Source organism: Camelus dromedarius, chromosome 4 (assembly GCF_036321535.1).
Source record: "Camelus dromedarius isolate mCamDro1 chromosome 4, mCamDro1.pat, whole genome shotgun sequence".
Taxonomy (NCBI): Eukaryota; Metazoa; Chordata; class Mammalia; order Artiodactyla; family Camelidae; genus Camelus; species Camelus dromedarius.
Genome location: NC_087439.1, coordinates 65,260,045 through 65,277,783, shown reverse-complemented (window position 1 = coordinate 65,277,783; position 17,739 = coordinate 65,260,045). Strand labels below are relative to the sequence as shown.

Here is a 17,739-nt window from a genome sequence, read left to right as displayed (position 1 = left end):
CTCTCCTCTTTCTCTCTTTTGCTTCTGCCCTCTTCTCAGTTTCTTCTTCAATCCCCCATCCTCTGCTTGCCCAAATCATATGTGACTTTATAAAGCTCATCTTAAATACCGTGCTCTCCTGAGTAATGGAAATTCAACAAAATCTTTCCTTTGACTCAGCAGAGTTCCTGGTTTGTACTTTTCTTTCTATACTGTCACCCAGTGTTTTGTGTTATAGTTAATTACTGTCTCCAGATATGATTATATAAGCTCCTTGAAATCAGGGAGGGTGTTTCATGCATTTTTTGACAGGATCTAAGTAGACAGGGTATAATTCAGTGTCTAATATACAGTAACAAATGAAGAAATATTCAGAATGAATAATCTGAATGCTTTGCTCCATTATAGGAAGATTTTCCCACTGCTTAGGCTTAACTCTTTGAAAACTTACTTTTTAAAAAAATAATATTTACCTAATTATTTAGATTTTAATATTAAAACTAGGAATTCATATAATAACCACTAGGTCATTGGTTTTCTTTTTAATAGCTGTATTGAGATATAATCACATATAAAATTCAGCCTTTTAAGTGACACAGTTTAGTGATTTTAGTGTATTCAGAATCATGCAACCATCCCCACTATCTAATTTTAGAATATTTTCATCACCCCCAAAGGAGCCCCATACCTATTAGCAGTCATTCCCCATTTCTACCTCACATGTGCTCTAGGCAATTGCTAATCTAGTTTCTGTCTCTAGGGCTTTACCTCTTCTTCTGGACATATATAAATGAAATAATACAGTAGGGTCTTTTGTGAGAGGCTTGTTTCACTCAGCGTAGTATTTCTGGGGCTCATCCACATTGTAGCAAGTATCAGTACTTATTGCTTTTCATGACCAGACAATATTCCACTAAATGGATATACCACATTTTGTTAATTTGTTCATTGGTTGATGAACCTTTGGTTGTTGAATCACTGATTTTTAAAACTGAAAAGGGTCCCAGTGATTATTTACTCAAATGTTCTCCTTTTATGCATGTGAAGCTGAAGCCCAAAGAGGTCCTCCTAGACCTCTGTCTAGGTAGTTACTGAGTTTCTTCTTATTTTAGATGCTAGGTCAATGCCATATGATGCAAGTATTCATTCATTCTTTTATTCATTCTTTCATATGGTTAATAAATAGTCATAGAGCACCAAGTCCTTATAGTCTGGATAGCAAAAACAAGTAAGGACCATGTCTTGCCCATGAAGCTTACAGCCTAATGGGGAATAAGCTTATAATCAAGTAATCACATAAATAAATGCAAAATTAGAACTATGACAAGGGCTATGAATGAGAGATTCAGGATTGACTTTGTCGGGGATAATAATTTAGCTGTGATCTCTGAATAACTGATAACTAACTAGGCAAAGAGGGCAGAAAACAGCATTCCAAGTGGAGCAAGAGCACATGCAAAGGCCTCATGGCTATGAGAGCATGGCCTGTGCAGGGGAATGCCAGGAAGCCAGTGTAACAGGACACCTGAGGGTAAGGAGAGCATGGTGTAGAATGAGGCTGGAGAGATAAATAAGACCAGGTAAGGCAGAGTACTCCAGGACAAGGAGATAGTTTTGGTCTTTTTCCTAAGAGCACTGGACTGTTAAAGTATTTTAATCCCAGGTGTGATGCAAGCAAAATGAAACTGGGCATTGCCTAAACATTTTTCTTGTAGGGCTTAGACACATTACAAAAGGTCAGACTTGCTGCATAGTATATATCTATTTTGGCAAGACTTGTGGTAGAATTTAATGTGGAAGCATATAAAGTTTGTTCCTACCGAATTCATTGTTATCTGAAGTAGAAATTTTTGTTCTTTTCATAGAATAAACAGCCTCCTCATTAGAATTTTCCAATTCAATTTTGTAAAGAACTATTCTTTCCTAGCCTCCTACAGAATAAGCAATCAAAGCTACTTGAGAAGCAATAAATAGGTATATAAAGGTCACATGTATTTTTCCATTGCATGATAACCATGTAGACCTGTAAAATCTAAAGAGTACAGAAATAGTTCTCTAAACAGTAAATGGTTAACACACTAAACCTAAACGCTTTTAACTTGAAGTCCACTGTCTCCCAGGCAGTACATGAATGGGACCCAGGAAGCTTTTGTACAAATAAAGTTCATGCCTACAAGGCTGTGAATCCAAAACTTTCATTAAATTTTATAGGGTCTGTCACACACAAAGCTAAAAGCCAGGGTTTTTGAGAAGAGAAACAATCCATAAATTATTAGGAAAAAAATACTGGGGCTTATTTTGTATCAGTTATAGAAGTTAAAAACAATAATAGCAATAACATTTAAACTAACAGCTCTATGTAGATATATCTGGAGAACAATATCCTTCTTTTTTTAAAAACTGATACAGTGACAGTTAAAATAATCATGATTATAGCAATAGGATTATCTATGAAATAGCAGTTAGTCAGTTAGTCTCAAACTGTGATCCCCAGATCACCCTCTTAGGGATCATATTGAGTACTTGTGAGGGGTATAGATTCCTGGACCCACTCCAGACCTCTGGAATCAGAATCCCTGGAATGGGAGAAAGGAGTCTGAACTTTTAACTAGAATCCCAGGAGATTTTGATGTTCACCTATGTTCACAAAGTGCTATAATAAATAGCAACATAATAAATAGCAACACCTTTTCTCTGTTGGATGTTTTGATAAAACCAGCCTTCCCCAGTTCGCTGAGTGGTATGATAATACCAGTGCCATGTAACAAACACTGAATGGACATCAGACCCTGTGCAAGAAACCCTCCCTAACCTACCCCTAGTTCTTAAAACCATTCTGTCGGCAAGTAGATATTATCATCCACAATGTATAGATGACAAAATTGAACAACTTGCTCCATAGAGGTCTGGCTGTCCCCCAAGCCTTTTTTTCCACTCTATCAAGCAGCCTTTTGCTATAACAGCTATACTAGTGACCCACTGCAAGAAGTATCCAGAAAAAAATAAAATGAAAGGAGTTATGTATGAGTCTTACAGCCCCTGTTAACACCCACTGAAATCCACAGTCATCAACAAAATTACAGATTTATAATGAACATAGCATAACACGTGAGCCTTTTTTGCTAAGTACAGCTGTCTGACACGTTTCTAAAAGAAGCTTCTAGAGGTAATACTTTATAGGCAGAAACAGTGTAAATATAAGAAAATTGCTTCCAGTTGTTATAATTTAACAAGCAGAGAATATAAAGGAAGACCAAACATTACATTATATAAAGTGACCCTAAAATCTGCCAGCGTGTATCACTACTGAACAAAAATAAACAAACCAACCAAAACAAAAAAAAAGAACAGAAAAATAAGAAAGCTCTGTGTAGCCCCGTAAAGGTGCTGGAAGACAGGTCTGTGGGGTTTCTTTAAAACATGAACTTTTACAAGATGTTTGCCTAAGGTTGATTAGTCTGTGATATTATGTGTGTACCCTCTTGCCTAAATTGTGTTTTATTTCATTTAATACCTTTATTGGGCACTAATAATGAAATTTATCCAAATTTTAAAATCCTGACAATCTTCTCTTTATTTATAGGCTTTTACTTGAGAAGAGTTCAAATCTCTTTGTTAATATAGTAAATATAATTTAATCAATTCTTGCAATTTTGAGTCACAAAAACAAATTTTCTAGTTATTATTCTGGTCATTATTTTAAAAACATGTTTGCACTTCAAGTTATGAAATCATCAGATTAAAAAATTAAATAAAGGAGGCTTTATTATGATGGCAATGATTTATTTTAAGATATCTCCACAGATTATTTCATTTGGGGGAAAAGAATTTTAATTATTTAATTAATTATTTAAGAGAAATGACTGTTGGTTTGTATAATGTTCAAAACCAATTCTCTGGGAAAACTGGAAACCAGAGATTTCCCCTGGGTCTGTTATGACTGTGTTTGTTACCGGCCATGTAATGGCATGGTCCCCACTGGAAACGGCTGTTCTATAGCCATCTGTAGCAAGTAATTTGTTAAATGAATGAGAGGACTATTAAATACACAGTTATATTTACACTGAAACTTTAGAAACTGTTAGGTGGTGCTGCACTCAGTCAATACCATATTCAAGAACATGGTGAGAAATGAAAGGTCTTTTGTGAGAGTGTGTGGGCTCTTTTAAGTCATAAAAACATTAGAATAAGTTCCGAAGGGAATCTTCAGGACAGTGAAGCTTATAACTTCCTTCTGACACTTAAAGTTATTTATCTTTTGTTCTTGCCTTGGAGGTATATGTGTTGTTTTCTTACAAACGATTTAATAGGAATCTATATTCCAGATTTTGGTATTATTTATATTTATATCGGGATTAACGTGTCCTCACCCCTTCATATCTGTGCTCTACTGTGATGGCTGTCAGTGAATTTCTGGAGGCTATTGTTAAGATTACCTTTTATTAGATCAGGGCCACATTCCCCTCTGTGGCCACCAGGAGATCTGCAAAGAACCAGTGAGAGTAGTTGGAGAGCTTGGAGCAGACTTCCTGTGTGTGGGAAAAGCATATTGAGTCCATGCTAACCAGATAGAGCATCCAAAACACAAGGCAAAGAGGAGGTTACAAATGGCTTCCTGTCTTTTTATAAACTGTTTTTGGGTTGGTTTGTTTGTTTTTTCATTTTTCTTTAGCTGAATGACTTTCAGCTTTGCATTGCATTAAAAATAAGGTGGATATGAGATAGGAAATGTAAAATCATAAATAAATTAAACAAAACAAAACAAAACCGCTGTACTGTAGGATCTGTTCTCCTTCACAAAGAAGATACTTCTGAAGTCCTTAACGTGAAGCCTCTGCTAAAGGTGACATAATGCCAGTCTCTCGGCGCAGGGCACACTCAGGACAGGCTGTTGGAAGATCCTGGAGAGATGGAGGTGGTCAGTGGGAGTCGGGGAGAGCAGCCCAGCACATGGCGTTAGACCACCCTAAGACTCCAAGTCTTTTGTAGTGTAATTATGAGAAGCCACAATTTTAAAAAGACTACATTTTTTAAGTTGCAGTAATTTTATTTAAAGACTATTGCCTCTTCATTGACCTAGAGTTCCTCTAGAAACCATTCTCAGAGTGTGAGGGTGAAGCCCTACCTCTGAAGCAAACTTTTGTGCCTGCAGATACCAAAGATGGCTGATACAATCCCAGGGGAGCCCAGGAGACCGCCCCCCCGAACCAGGGTATCGGCAACCCTCACATTTCCGTTAGGAAAAAACAGTAATTAGAGCAGCTGAAATATTTGCAATCTCATTGGCTCACTTGCTGTTTTTTTTTAAAGCTTAGAATTGACTCTTATTTTTATGTGTTTTTGTATAAATCAGACACAAGTAGCTTGATTATAGATGTTGAGTGGCCACTAGGAGCTTCAGATAAAAGCCTTGCATGTACATGCAATGCTTGGGTCCTCTGGTATCTGCCTCCAGCCCCACAGTCCCTATCTCTCTGTGCCTCTCCTCCTGTGTTGATATCTGCCCTCTCTCCAATCCAACTGCCCTTCATCTCAGTGGTGTCTATATATTTACTTAAGCCTAAACAAAATAAATAAAGCATAATAATAGAACACCCTTCTGAAAAGAGCAGAAAGGAAGGGAACTGCATGGCCACCAACAGAATAATAAAACAGGGAGGGAAAAAACGTTTTAAAGAGCTCCCTAGCAGACAATCTGCCTCCTCCTTTGCCTCCTATTTATAGGGAGGCAATTTTTTTGTTGTTACCCAGCGTCTTCGTGCCAAGTCCTCCCCTTTTGTTCAGTGAAACCCTAATGATCTATCCTTGTGTGTTTTAATATTTCTAAGAATATCAATGGGGGAATTATTGTATCATGCATGCATAAATATTGCTATAGAATTTCCAGAACACCTATGAGTTTTAATATAGTAGATTCAGATATATTTCAAGACTAGCACTTATTTTGATATATTTTCTCAGCCAGGAAGTAATATTCTCACTCCATTAAGAAATCTTCACTTTTTAAAATGGGTCATTACTGGCAATTTTTTAGTAATAAACTGTTGGCTGCCACTGTTAAGAGAATAACTTGGGGAGGAAAAGAAGGTATTTCAAGTTAGCATTACAGAAGGGGGAAGGGTGGGTGCCAACTCGGGCCCCACTGTGCTAAGTAAGTTATCACGCGTTGCCTCTTGAACAACATGCAACAAAAAATGAGGGGCCTGAATCAGCTTCACTGTAAGCTCCTCCCTAAGACTCCAGTGAGTTGATGAAATCCCTCTGCTTCCAGAGCTTTTAGCTCTTTGGGCAGAAATTAGATTTGCCAGAATTTCATTTTTCCAGTCAGATGGCTGTGGCACAGCGTGTATTTTCCTTTCTCTGGTGGAGTCCTCTTTTCTAAATGCACGCCTTTTCAAATGATCCAGCAGTCAGGAATGTCAACCTCAGGGAGTGCAGAACTCAGGCGAAAAACAACATCAGTCAGTTGAATTCTTACTTCTTTGGGCCACAGCTGGAGTTTCAGTGTTCACATTGACCTCAAAAACAGCCTGGTGCTGTCGCCCGGGTTCAGCCAAATGCCTTCCTGGTGAAATCTCTGTTTGCTGCTGCAGGTTGACAGATGGCTCGCAGCAGGTGAACTTGGGGCTATTAGTGAATGAGATGCTTTTTCTATCTGGCACAGTCCTTCCCAAAGACACTCTGTGTCCTCAAAACTTACAGAAGGCGTTTGGCAGCTAAGCAGAACTGAAGAGTTGAAGCTAAGAAATCTTGTATTGGCATGAACTTTGTTCATGTTAATTCATAATCTCCTCACAAGTGTGTGGAGTCATGCAAAGTGGTAAAGAAACACTATTTGAAGACTGATATTGACCCATCACGATTTCCCATAATTGCCAGAGCACTTTCAACAGATGATTTTATTTAGTTCTTGCAGCAACTCAGTAAGGGAAGTCTCACTGACAATCTCCATTTTACTGTTAATAAAACTAAAGATCCAAAAAGTCAGAAGGTCTGCCCAGTATTCCACAACCGGTTGGTGAATTCCAGGCCGGGGTTCCAATACAGCTTCCATATCCAAAATGTGTGTTATTTTCGTTTCTAAGACCTAATTTAATCACATTCTAGTCAGAATGGTTGGGAAAATAAATTGCTAGCACTCTTTCGTTTATCTACTCATTCAGCCTTTACTAATCACTTAATTTCAAATCAGGAAAACAGTAAGCCAGGTAGATAAGGAGATTTCATTGCTGGAACAGAGGAGTTTATGTACAAAAAATTAAAGTATCAGCATACTTTTCCATTTTGGGGGGTACAGACCTCAATTTTTCATTCATTGGATGAATAGTTATTGCATAAGTGCTTGGTCCCAGACAGGGAGGATAGTAGTACAAAGAGAGTGTGCACAAAAGAAAATTGCCTCTGCCCTCTTGAGCTTGCACATTAGTTGGGGTGTGATGGGTAGACATTAACCAAGTAAATAATGCCCGGGGCTCCTGAGGGTGTGAGGAAATAGACAGCGGGAGGAGTACAAATTGCCAGCACCTCCTGAGACAATTTGATAATATGGCGGCCTTACTGGAAGTGCATTTTACATTTTTATATGGCTTAATGTTTTTTGTCCTTCGTCTGTATGTGTTTTGAATTCAAAATACTATGAAGAAAAGAATTCATATATTTGGTAGAAATTAATGACCTCTAGGATTGAAATCAAGCAGGAAAAAAAAGGGTGGGGATATGAATTTGTTTCCATTTCAACAAGCCTTAATTAATAATACAAGATAGTTCATATCAATGCCAAATAAGTGATCAAAACCAAGAACCATGAACCAGCAGACAGATGTAGGTGACTGGGGAGGCTTCATAGAGAAGGGAGCTTCAGTTCAATAAGGAGTGACTGAACCTGGGGGAAGTAAGGAAGAAGGGAGTAGGGGGAGAGAAAAGAGAAGAGGGCTTTGCAGCAGGAAGGAGGAAAAATAGGAAGCTAGAATGAAAAGGGGAATTAATAGGTTTTGTAAAACAAGTAGTCTAAGAAGATATGAAGGCTTGTGATGGTAGAAAGTTGGGGGTGAACTTGAAGAAGTATAGTCTCAGCATAGGAGCCCTTGAGGCCAGGCCTGGAAACGTAGTTTTTATCATTTTGACAGAAGAGTTTTGAGTAAGAGAGTGAAGTCATTAAGTGACATCTGGCGTGATCAATTTTGTAGCAACCCTGTTTCCTTTGCGCCCCCCACCCCCAGTCCCTTCTCCTCACACCACGTGAACCGGCACATCTGCATTAACTTATTGCACCATTTTAAAAACGGTTAGTGTTGCCATAAAAATTAGAAGCAAATGAACAGATGGCTTTCTGTCAAGCAAAGAAGTGTTATTTCTTCAGAGATATTCTGAGCAAAAAGGAGCAGTGCCATATATCAAAACGTGAGAACACTGACACATGTGCCCTCTTGCTGTCCAAGGTTCTCTATATTGCAGTGCCGATTTATATTATATTTATTAAATAAAATATTTATTTATATATATTCAATCAGAGTCAGCGTGTGTTAACAATTTAGAAACAAACGTTTTTGGCTGATACTATGGAGCATTACTTATTTTCAAGGAGGGGGGAATCTAAATACAGCCCTAAAATAGCCACTGGACATCTCACCACACCTCTTCCGCTCTTGTGATGGAAATTTTTACTACTCACCACATCTCCACTTACCCTCCATGTTTCTCTGCCCCTTGTCCTGAGGCAGAGCCGTAGGCTGTGGGAGCAAGTGATGTGTGTCACTGCCATGTCAAAGCGTTAAAGAAGCCAAAGCGCAGCCGTCCGGATGCCTTGCTCCCTGCTGCAGTAGTCTCGGAGGCCATGAGTTAAGCCACAAGAACAATGTACCCAGATTGCTCTGTCACTGCCTGGGGGAGAGGTGGCCTGGAGAGTCACCCTACTCACAGTAGGATTTGTAAGAATAAAGGATATAAGCTTTTATTCTGTAAAGACTCTGAGACTTAAGCCTGACTTTTCTGACTAATCCAGCCCTTTATCCTTCACCTATTTGTATCCTATTTTTACTGCCCTGAATTATGTTGAGATTTTTTGGACAAGACTAGATAATTTCTACTAAATCATCTTAATCCAGTCTGCTAGTCCTTGGCAATAGCCTGGAGTAGGAGGTTTGGGGATTAGAAGGGAAAATTCTTACCATCTACCTTACCTAGATTCTCTGGTCAACTGGAGACACTATGCCCTGAAGAGGGCTTTTGTTAATTGTCCTTAGTTATTTCACGTGCATATGTTGAAGTATGTTTCCTTTGCAAGAAACATAATGTTCTCCTAAAAGGAACTTTGGCAAAAAGCACCAAGGAAAGAAGATCCTTCTCTGATCTGTTCAACTATCTGTGAGTTCGGTTCACTGACTTTCAGCTACCCACAAGTAACTAGTGATAATGAACTGCTTCTAAACCTTTAGAGAATTGAAATAGTTTAGGAGCATGTTAGACTAAATGGTTTACATTGGTAGCCACTCTCCTATTTAAACTACTTGGATTGTGGGTATTTTCCCAGCAGTATTGGCAATTTAGTTGAAATCTTGTTATCCTGGACAAGTGAACTGAATTACGTGAACTGTTCAAAACCTCATAAAGCAGACTGATAGAAGAGGTAAGGAACAGTGTTATTATTGTTTCTTTGAGAGCTAACTGAGTAGTCAACTCTAGCCAGTGAGGTTAAGTTTAGCCTTCAGAAGTGCTATTCAGGATTCCAGCAACTTCAGGCATCTCCGTGTTTAGGTTTTCTGACATGTTTCTGTCAAAACATGAAAAATAACCAAATGATAGTTTTGCTAGAATGTGTTTCAAAGATTAATGAAAAGAATATCGTGGTTTAACAATGTAGGGAAGATTTCATCAGTATTTTGTTGCTTAATGAAACATAAATTCTTAGTATCAGTTAGGAAAAACACACCTTGATAATATCTTTATGAGAGTCTGAAAGTCTGCATGAATTTATCATTCTAATGTCAACCCCATCGGTGTCACATAACTTGCACATAAGTATACCACAGTCAAACATGTATTATATGCAGCTAAGTGCGTGCACATCCTGTTTATCTGAGTAACCAGCTGATAAAGCTGATTTTGTTTATGGCTGAACGAGTGTTTATCTTGGGTTCCTCCTTAAATGGTTTACTCACCTTACTTGGTGATGCCAACATTCAGCCTATTCTGTATCGTGAATAGCATTGTTAACCAGTTGACTTTGTCAGGTGTCAGTCATGACTGTCAACAATGCTCTAACCCAGCTCTAAGAGGTTCTGGCAAGCAGCGTAAGCAAACCTGATAGAAATAATGGTGTAGAGAACAGAGGCGGAACTGTAGCTGAGTAAATTTCAATTTGTTCAAGAAGCAGAATATGTTGAATAAGTGCTAAGTATTTCCAGTAAATTGCAAGTTGCTGTTGGTGAACTACTACTTCTCAGAGAAACCACAAAGCCCTTATATTTGAAGTTGTCTTTAGTCAGAGTTGAAGACCTAAAACCAAAACTCTCAAGGTCTATAAAGAGCTGGTATTGGGCTAGAAGGCTTGGCCACTTTCTGGCTGTGTCGTGCTGGGAATGGCAATTCAAGTCTCTTGGCCTCAGTTTTCTCATCTGTAAAACAGAGATAATAAGAGTTACCTGTCTTAGAGGGTGATGGGGGGAATGAGTGAATTGATACCTATGAAGTGCTTAAAACATTGGGATATAAATAAATGCTGTATAAATATTTGTTAATACTATTTTAGGGATGTTGCAGCCATTCTATAGAATGTATCCAATGCTAAAACTGTGCCAAATAATATTCTTAACAAAAACTGTGTTAAAGTAAATTAATCATTTTGATGTGGAATAAAATGTTGACTTCTAACTGTGCTATGTTCATTTAAAATGACTATTCAATTTTATGTGCCTTATGGAATAGGCCATGAGTCACTTCTTAAAAATAATTCCCAGATGACATTTGTCTTTTTCTCATAAAATAAAGCCTAGAAAAAAAGACATTCATTTTCATTTTATAATAAACAAAAAACACAAAGCAGCATCTTCCTTGAGAATATGACAGGGTCCATTCTACCAGGAGTGAAATCACACAGACCTTGATGAAAACACACAGAGATGCATAGATTTAAACACCTGTTGTAAGAGAGCAGGCCTTAAAAATGGGCCCCAGCTCTCCCCCTTAAGGACACTCACTTATGTGTGAGGTCAAAACATGCCTACTAGCTGTATTTATTTCTAGGTACCATTTCAGCAAGAACTATTCTGTATTGATCTAGTGGATTAGCAGAAATACTAATCCAGAATGACTTTTAGGATTCTGAATGTCAAAATAAGTTTAACACTCTCTAGAGAAAATATAATTAGTGGATAAAAAATTCCTCTGCATCCTGTGCTGGAGAAAATCAATGCAAACTGGGCTAGAGGCCCAGTCCTTTAAAGCACACTGGATATAATTAATGATTTACTAAGACTAATGTATTCTCTTGGGAGAGAATACAATTGCCTGCTATTTATTAACTGAAAACAATCTTAACAATTTAAAATATTAGTTTTCCTTGGATATAATACTTATGAAGCTTCACTGGAGTGAAGCTAAAAACTGAGGAAAAATCTGCAACAGTTAGCATTTTTACTTCTATTCCAAACACTAGGAAGAGTACCTAGCTGGCTGCTCAGTGTTTGACTATAAAGACCATCCTGGAATACCTCTGATAGTCTCAGTTTCCTAATAAAAAAAGAAAGCCACAAGTTGAAGTTGGTATTGATCTACAGGATATAAGTGATGTACATGGATCATAGATTAAATTAATGATTTTCCTAAGTTCTTTTTTTTTTTTTTAACAGAGAGAAGCCAGAACCTATTAGCAACCCTTTGAGAACACAACATAACGAACTTGACCATTTTACTACTTCTTTGACTAGGTAAGACCCCTATCCTCTCTGCAGTAAGAGTTACACGCTGTTGTGAAAAACAACTCTTCGTTGACCGTATTTTTTTTAATCTTAATTAAATAAATATCAATTCACTTTGATAGTGGAGAAATATGCATGCATTCTACAGCTAATTTAAGGAAGAAAAAATACATAATGCATTTACTGAAAGAGTCATAGGCAACATTTATTTTATGTTTGTACTTGCCCCTTTACAGTGGTTGCATGAGTAAATAAAGGAATGTATGCACTTTAGCTCAGTTTACAAATAGAAAGAATATTATCCTTTATTTTACATCTTTCTTTAAACTCAAAATTCCTATGGTAATCAAATGTCATCACTATTCAGCCCCAGCACCACAAATTTACTTCACCAACCACAAGGACATTCAGTACTGAATATTCAAAGCTTTTCCATCACTACCCTGCTAAAAGCAGTCCTCACTATACACATTAAAGGATACATCTGCACACCTACTACTGGGGGACTATAAATGAGCAGTAATAATATTAGTAGCCACCCCTGTCTTCCTTACACCATAATGACTGAAATAAAATGCACATCCTAAAAAAAAATTTCTATGATAAAAGCAGAATAATGTTACAGAAAGAATACCCATGAGTGATTTCTTATTCTGGGAAATGAAGAATGCATTTTCATTGACTTTCTTGTTATGAGAAGTTCTGAATATCCAATCTCAAATTGGCCATAGCACTGTACACTTTACTGTTTTATTATTTCTTTATTATTTTATTTTTAATCAAGAAAATTTACAAAATTTTCAAAGTGAAATATAGAAAGTATTTATATATTAAGATAATAAATACCTAAGTATCAGCCACATAAATTTTTTAAATGTTAATATTCAGTTTTTTTGAAATCTTTTCTACAGAAATAAACCTTTCCTTTCTTCCTAAAGTTGCACAGTCCTTAAGATGATATAACCTTCCTATGTTTAACGATTTCCTAACCTTAATGACATGTGTATAAACAATATGCCATGCAGTCATTTATGTTTTAAAAGTTTACATATGTGACATCATTCTGTAGATATTCTTTTGCAACTTGCCTCTACTCAACATTATATTTAGAGATTCATCCATATTGATACATAAAGAGTTGGTTAACTCATTCTAACAGTCATAAAATTGACTCATTTTAATGTTTCAATCACCTGGTGCTTAGTATTATTGATTATTATTTCTAAATAACTTATAGCATTTTGAAGATTTAATGCTACAATGGTTAAAGCATGGCTTTCAAAGCATCTTTCAGATTTGTGTATAAGAAATATGAAGACCTTAATATGTGTTATCGTACCAATTCTGTTTATGTTTCACTTTTTCCTATTAGAAAAGCTTTTTTTGGCTGTAAGGATTTTGCTAACTAGTGGTACTCATTTCTTACTGCTTTTGCCATAACACAATAATTGAAATCTGTTTTATTTCCCCATGGATGAAATACTGACTATTCCCAAATACAATGTAAATACTACCCTTGAAATTTAAAAGATACTTAAAAGAAAAACAGTCATGTTTGGCGCATGTTAATTGTTCATATTCCCTTTAAAACTCATGAGAGAAATATAAAAAAAGGATTTTTTTTCTAATTTTCTCTAACACTACATTTATTTTACAATTTAATCTAAGGTAAATGAAATATCAGTATATAGTAGTAAGATTCATAGACATAGACTCTTCTCATAACTATTTTTTATTTTCTGAAGGGAGTAAATTTCTACTCTGACAGAGTCAGGAGAGAAAACAGATAAACTAACTTTTGCTGGACAAATATGAGTACAGATAAGACTTTATGTAAGCCTCGCAGGTCACAAGTGCAATACAATTTTGCATATGGGAAATCAAGGCCCATATATATCAGGAAACTTAGAAGATCATACAGTGATTACAGAATCTGGATTCAAACTCATCTCTCTTCAGACTTCAAAACTATACCACTTACCAGAAAAAGATTTGGGAAAACCTAACCTGTTTGATACATAAATAGCAGTTTCATTTATTCCACCAACATTTATTAGGATTCTTTTATGAGAGTTGAGGGGACTAATGTTAGAAAAAAAGGAAGACATGATATCTACCCAGAGCAAGAAAACAGGCTATTGGGAGTAGCAGAGATTCCTTCCATGATACTATGCGTGTGACTGCTTAGTTAGGTATCTCCATGTTGCTATGTCCTCTTAACATTGAATGGGATAATAGGGGTGAAAATGCTTTGTAAATGACAAAATCTTTGCAATTACATCCTAATATTACTAATTATTCTGTAAAATTTAGAATTGAACATTTCAAACCTAATACGTGTATTTCTAAATGTAAAGTTTGGTATATGTCTCTGACATTTAAGCCTTACTACTTTATATCATAGCGACTTTTGTAAGCCCCATGTAAACATGAAAGTGTAGTAGTTAAACAAGCCTGACAATTGCTTATTTTTGGCCTCTGCTACATATGAGAGGCATATTATTTAACCTTCTTAATCCTCATAGCAAATAATGACAGTAACACGCTCATCACTGCCCAGAATCTGATCATTTCTCATTGTCTTTACCTGGATCATTGAAATCCACTCTCTGTCACCTTGACCACTGCAACAGCTGCCTGTGCTCAGTCTTGCTCTCCTATAATTGATTGTTCACATAGTCTGATCCTTTATAAATCAATTGATACAAATCTTCTATTCAGAATCCACCAATGGCTGCCCATGATAGTCAGAATAAAGCCCATATCCTACTGTGGCCAGCAAGGTGCTATGTAAGTTGACATCTTCTACCTCCCTGATATCATTTCAACATCTTCTCTTCCCACTGGGGTCAGAGATGTGATATTCTGAGCTGTGTTTGGAATGGTGTCTCTATCTTACTTGTTGAGGGACTAGAGAGGTATTCAAGGGTTATTGTATATATTGTATATATTGTACATGCCACACACAGGATCTGTAATGGACATCAGTGATGGCTGTTGTCCTTTTAAAGATTCTTTCAGTTTGTCTTATTAGAGTCTGTCATTTCTGAAATGCTGAGGAGTTTTCATACATCTTTGTGACATGTAATTTTATAGCATTATGACAAAGCTTGATTCTGCTATATAATCTTAAATCTTAATTACAGTACCAAGAACACAGAGACAAAGTAGCTGAGTGGACATGAGAAAACCATTTTAAGAGCAGAAAATGTTTACTTTATTATTCCATGACGTCTTTTATCTAAATAATATTAAGACTTGCCACAACGTGACATTGCTTAGATTTTGCTTTATCTTCGGAATAGATTTACATCTTTTCATCATCCATAAATGGGTGAAGTTTATCCTTTAAGACAACATTCTGTAAAATAGGCTGATTTTTTTTTTGTTTTATTTTTACGTTAGTCCTTAGGAGCAGCACTTGATGAGTGTTTACATTGTTGAGAACATTTGGCAAGAGAAAGACAAGCAGTAGGACCACAGTACCCTGACAGTGAGGGAAAAGAGGAAAAAAACCTGGTACTTTCACCGTCTTCTCCGAAAATAAGTACCTCGACTTGTTCTGATTACTATCTCATCAGCATTCAGCTCTGGTCCGTGGCACTCTATGTGAATCATTTTAAAGGCAGATTAAACATTCTAAAAATAAAGTCTACTGGTAAATTAGGATATCAGATGTTCCCTTTATGAAAGCCTTTTCTAATCTGTACTATCAGCTGGCAGCCATACCCAGGCCCCAGACTGTTCAGGCTCCTACTGAGCAAGAACCTATTCCAGGGGTGAGGTTTTGAAGAGGGATGTCTCATGGTTAACTGGAGACAGAAAGAGGGAGCATTGCCCACATACTCTGGCAGGAGTTAAAATAACAATAACAGTCCTCCTACTTAACAGGCTGAGTCATAAGCACATCCTACTGAGTTCTCTGCGATTCCAAGCAGATTGTTTGGGCTGCAATTCTGTGGGCAGAGGTGGGCACCACCTGCCACAAAAGGCTCTAGTTCTTGTTAGGAGGGAGCTGTTATTAAGTCTTGCCTTTTAGCAGCTTGGCCAGATGGAGACAGGGAAAGACCAAAATTTGGTGCTGATGAGCACTTTTTCTAATGCTTAGACTGAAAGAATGATTATTATGCATTGAGTTCTTTCACTGGCCATGACTGCCAGTAGCTTAATAAGGGAGGGTTATTGTGGGAGTTCTTAAAAGCCAAATGTTGTTGGATGTTGGCTTTCAGAAAATTCTGTAGACTGGCTGCAGTAGCCTTGTCTCAGTCAATTTGGGGAAGGGGTCAGAGCCCATACAAGGCTACTTTCTGTTTAAGCAGAAGAGGGAAAGTGATTATGTGGTTACTAAGGTACCTGATGATGCAGGTGCCAGACACTTACTCCCTCATCGCAGGCCTTCAGTACACATACCCGCATCTTTCAGTGGCCTTTGATGAGTCCCCCTTTTCCTGACTCTCGTATAACTGGACTCTCAGGCAGTCTGGCACCATTTGACTTTTTCATATGGATCAATCATTTCTTTTACATACTTAAAAGTTTTGTATAATATAAAGGCCCAAACTCACTAAAGACCCATCAAATCAGACTTCAAGGAGCCACTTCTGGGCAATCTCCAATCCCTCTCTCTTACTCAGTTGCCTTTCCTTCATTCTAACCACAGCAGACCACCTGCTGCTTCTTCAACTGAATTATTTCTCTTTGTACATCACATTTTTCTCTGTTATTTATTGCCTTTGTGATTTCTGCAACTCCTGCCTGAATACCCATTTTCCCCTTGTCTGACTTACAGAAGCCTATGCCTCTTCAAGTGTCACTCCTTCTGTGAAACTTTCTTCTCCAGCCCAAAAAGTGAATTGCACCTTTTGAGGGAGGAGGCACTTCCATAGACCTTTATGTGTATCGAAACTACAGGAAAATCATCTTGCTGTGTAATTATTTTCATCTATGTCTTTCTCCCCCAGTCCTCAGAGGCAAAAGTTTTGTCCTCTTCATAGTTGTGCTTCCAGAGCCATGTTATTATATTCAAAACAAAATGATATTTAGTAAGTTATTGTTACTAGTTAATAACAACAATAAATAATGAGGAAACAATGATTGAAAGAGTGAGTAGATGGTATGTGAATGAGGGATTAAAGGGGTGGAAAAGAAATGAGCTGTAGCCTAAGGTAGCAGATTTACAAAACAGGTTTATGGTGGTGGTGGTTTTTGAATTGTCATTTCTTTTGTGTGTCTGATTGTTTATTGTGGATAAAAGAAAAGAGTATGTTTATAGTCAGAACGTAGGGGAAAGAGGATGTGGACACTGTGATTTCACAAGGGAAGATTTATGGAAACAAAGCTTTGGAGGAGGCAGGAAAAGATACATCAAAGAACAGGTAGAGATATTAACATTAACGAAAGCAAGGGCCACCTACTCCTTTAAGGCAAGGTGGAGACAGTGAGGGAGGACGAAGAGGACTGCGGAGACAGGAAGTAAACCAGGTGTAAAGGCTTCTGTCTTCTACCGTCTCAGAAAAGGTAGTGCTTTCACTTTGTCCTTGGCAGACATCAGACTGTCCTAAGATTCTCTGAAAATGATTGCAAATTCTGTCTCCACCTTGGCCACAAGACAGCATTAGAATAGGACCACATGAAGGCTGGGCCAACTTTGCTCCATCCATACCAGAAAAGAGGGGCTTGAAGAAAGTAATTTAGGAGGAGCAGCAGGAAACACTCTGTCCTCATGCTGGCTCTCTCGCTTTCCTCCTCCAACACCCAGGGGCTGTTCTAGCTGCTGTCAGAATTTGCTGTGCAGGCAGTAAAAGGGGATCGTTTCTGAAATTTGTTTCGTTTAACCCTATTACTT

The 17,739-nt window shown here is 37.4% G+C and overlaps 1 protein-coding gene across 47 annotated transcripts in view; it reads left to right on the top strand.

Annotated features, from left to right (window-relative positions):
- Positions 1 to 17,739, top strand: part of MAP2 (microtubule associated protein 2) — a 263,444-nt gene that overhangs the window by 152,710 nt on the left and 92,995 nt on the right. For 45 of the 47 annotated variants that reach the window (XM_064485019.1, XM_064485017.1, XM_031451872.2 and 42 more), the window contains one exon: positions 11,826 to 11,903. The exons of the other annotated variants lie outside the window; for them this stretch is intronic. The gene's annotated coding sequence lies outside the window, so the exon portion shown is untranslated. The remainder of the gene's footprint in view (positions 1 to 11,825; positions 11,904 to 17,739) is intronic. 47 annotated transcript variants of the gene reach the window in all.